The 3771-nt window shown below is 38.8% G+C and overlaps 1 pseudogene; it reads right to left on the bottom strand.

Annotated features, from left to right (window-relative positions):
* Positions 1-2896: 2896 nt before the first annotated feature.
* LOC122739074 lies at positions 2897-3507 on the bottom strand (annotated as a pseudogene).
* Between the last annotated feature and the right edge of the window lie 264 nt (positions 3508-3771).

The raw sequence follows: 3771 nt of genomic DNA, 5'->3' as shown, positions 1-3771 counted from the left end.
TATTATATAAATACTAGCTACTACTGCTACTACTAATTGTTATTACTATAATTTATCCCATATAAATTTCATTTGATTAGTTTTCACCTCAAATTCCAGTCTGTCAGGATCTTTTTTGGACTCTGACTGTATCAAATAGAGTATTAGCTAGCCTGCCTGGCTTTGTATCATCTGCAGATTTGATAAACATACCAACTATGCCAAGTCACTGATAATGTCAAACAGTACAGATCCCTGTTACTCCACTGGAGACCTCCAGACACACTGTCATTCAGTCATTAATGACTGACTAATCTTTGGGTCCAACCATTCAATTAACTCCAAATCCACCCCTGGCTTCCCTGAGGGTGGCTAACTATCTTTCCCCCAGTTGTAGTAATTCTGATGGGCAGGGTAATCTAATATTGTGAGTAATAACTCATAAGCTCCCATCTGGTTATGTTCCCCAATATTGTTTACATTCTTAACATTTCCCCAATATCAATTAATCAATTGATCTCAAGTACCTTTTACAAAAGGATATTTATTGAGAAGGTATGACAAGGACTGAAGTAAATAAATTGAGGGCGTACTCTCTCCTCTATACACCTACTCATTGCCTAGGGAGAGTAGACTCAAAGTTAATGTTTGTTATAAAACATTCTTCCCCTCACTTAATGCTGGGAATCCTTTTCTTACTTTCAGTAGTCCTAAATTGACTTTAGTATGTTGTTGGTGGAACCTTGAATGGCTTTGTTGGATCTATTGATCTCACAGGTCACCAAGGTACTGACATCTCAGGATATTCATTGACCTAAGATCAAGAAGGTGGTTCAATGGATAGACTGCCAGGCCTGAAGTCAGGAAGACTCATCTTCCTGAGTTCAAATCTGGCCTCAGACTCTTACTAGCTGTGTGACTGTAGGTAAGTCACTTAACTCTGTGTGCCTCATTTTCCTCATTTGTAAAACGAGATGGAGAAGGAAATGGCAATTTGGACCTGACTGAAACAACCAAACAACCACAGAGATCAGGAAAAAAGAAATGTATCAAGAAACATATGTGTCGGGGGCAGCTAGATGGCGCAGTGGATAGAGCACCGGCCCTGGATTCAGGAGTACCTGGGTTCAAATCCGGCCTCAGACACTTAACACTTACTAGCTGTGTGACCTTGGGCAAGTCACTTAACCCCAATTGCCTCAAAAAAAAAAAAAAAAGAAACATATGTGTTCACAGATACATGGTAACCAGGTAGAAAGACAAAATGGGGGGGGGGGCAGCTAGATGGTGCAGTGGATAGAGCACCAGCCCTGGATTCCGGACTACCTGAGTTCAAATTCGGTCTCAAACACTTAACACTTACTAGCTGTGTGACCCTGGGCAAGTCACTTAACCCCAATTGCCTCACCAAAAAAAAAAAAAGAAAGAAAGACAAGATGGTCAAAGTTGCTGCCGCTTTCCCCACAAGGAGGCTCATAGCAATTCTTCCTCCTTGAAGACTATTAGGGAAAAGAGAAGTTGTCTGCTAGGAACTTTTATAGGTACTCTGAGTTCTAGCTTAGTAGCCAGTTAAGAAGCAAGCTGATAAGTAGCAGTCAGAGGCTATCTGAATGTATTCTGAAATGGGGGAAGGGGGTCCTAGCATGCCCAGAAGCAGACTTACCAAATCTCCATGTGGGTTAGAACCAAGCAGTGCATATTGTGAATACTCTAAGGATGAAGTCATCTCCCAATGCAGAGAAAGGAACATAGAACTCCAGAGTTGATCATGACCTTAATCTAGTGCAATTTCCTTTTTCTACAAGTGGAGAAACCGAGGTTCAGAATGACTTGGCAAGGTCACACAAATAATAAGTTAAAGAATCAGGACTCAAGATCGTGCAGTGAAGAGAGCACTAGGAAGATTTGGGTTCAAATCTGATCTCAGATACTCACATACTGTGATTCTAGGAAAATTGCTGAGCCCTATTTGCCTTAGTTCCCTCATCTGTAAAATGAAGATAATAATAGCAACTTATCCTTAAAGTTGTGAGGATAAAATGAGATATTTATAACCCTTAAAGCTTGATATAAGTGCAAGTTATTATTATCATTAATAATAATAATTATTCTCTGACTCCAAATCTAGTATCATATCACACTTCCTCCAAACGTGTGCTAATAGAGCTAGAATTAGAGTAAACATTGAGCAAATTGGAGGATTTCGAGCTATGAGAGAGATCATACTGTCCATCTTCCTCATTTAAAGATGAGGAAACTGAGGCCTGGAGGGATCCAATGATGTAACCAAGGTCGCACAAATAGTAAATAAGAGTTAAGATTTTAACTCAGGTTCTTTTTTTTTTTTATAGCTTTATCCTTAGACGGCTTTATTTATGTCAGCAGTTCCTCCTAGCCTTCATTTTTTTTTGCATGTAAAGTATTAAAGATTTCCACCTATTTTCTCAAATTTACTTATTCTATAGCAGTTAATCAAATTAAATAAGAATGCTGAATATTGGGGCAGCTAGGTGGCTCAGTGGATAGAGCACCGGCCCTGGAGTCAGGAGTACCTGAGTTCAAATCTGGCCTCAGACACTTAACACTTACTAGCTGTGTGACCCCAGGCAAGTCACTTAACCCCAATTGCCTCACTAAAAAAAAAAAAAAGAATGCTGAATATTTCCTAAACTTTAAAAAGTCCTTAATATCTTATTCATTGTCTTTTGGGGTTTTCAGTTTTCTCATGGAGAAAAAAAATAATTTAGCCATAACTCAGCCTTATATATTGTCCACCTACTACTTTTACAACACACTCTTAGTAAAATTTGGTGTGTGTTGTCTTAATTTCTATTGCACAAGGAGAGAAAGAGATCATCAAGAAAATCTTTAACCATCATGTGGAAAGCCTTGAAAGTCCATGCTTTGCATTTAAGGTTCAATTATTATCTCTTATCTACTACTCGATCCATTTCATTATCTGATCTAAATTATTCTATTTAATATAATAATATATAGATTATTATAGATTAAACTATATAATATATATGAATTATTCTATTTAATAATTATTAAATTATTCTTCTTATTAAATTGTTCTTCTGGTACATTGCTGGGTAGCCGGTATACTATTTCATGCTTGTAGGAGACCATGGTTTCTTCATAAAGAATTTGGAAAATTTCACACTGAATATTGTCCTGTAGTTTCTTTACACTGTATCCCCTCTTTTCAAGTCTTGTTTATAATACAGAGTTATCTGCCTGAAGTACAAAAACTATATGAAACCATCATTCAGGTAAGAAGTCACAGCCATGGTAATCCACAATAACTCCACCTTCTTGCATTTTATTTTCTAACTCGTCAACTACTCCATCTTCATCCAAAATGGGACATTCATATTCTTCACCAAAGCCACCATATAACTGTACTTCTTGTGCTAAATTGCCCACATTAATGTACGTCAGTCCTGTTCTTGATGCAAGTTCTTTACCTAGTGTGGTCTTTCCAACCCCTGGTATATCCATGAGCAGGATGTTGGGCAGCCTCATGGTTGCAGCAGCACCCCAGTAGCCAGCTCTCCACGAGGGAGCAGCAGGCAGAGCAGGTTAAATCAGGTTCTTTGACCCCCAAGCTAGGGTACATGCTATATCTATTACACTATACATTTCTTAATTAAGTTTCCAGTTTGCTTGGGGATCTCTCTCTCTCTCTCTCTCTCTCTCTCTCTCTCTCTCTCTCTCTCTCTCTCTCCCTCCCTCCCTCCCTCCCTCCCTCACACACACACACACACACACACACACACACACACACCC

This window comes from Dromiciops gliroides, chromosome 2 (genome assembly GCF_019393635.1).
Source record: "Dromiciops gliroides isolate mDroGli1 chromosome 2, mDroGli1.pri, whole genome shotgun sequence".
Classification (NCBI taxonomy): Eukaryota; Metazoa; Chordata; class Mammalia; order Microbiotheria; family Microbiotheriidae; genus Dromiciops; species Dromiciops gliroides.
This window is presented reverse-complemented; position numbering and strand designations above follow the sequence as displayed.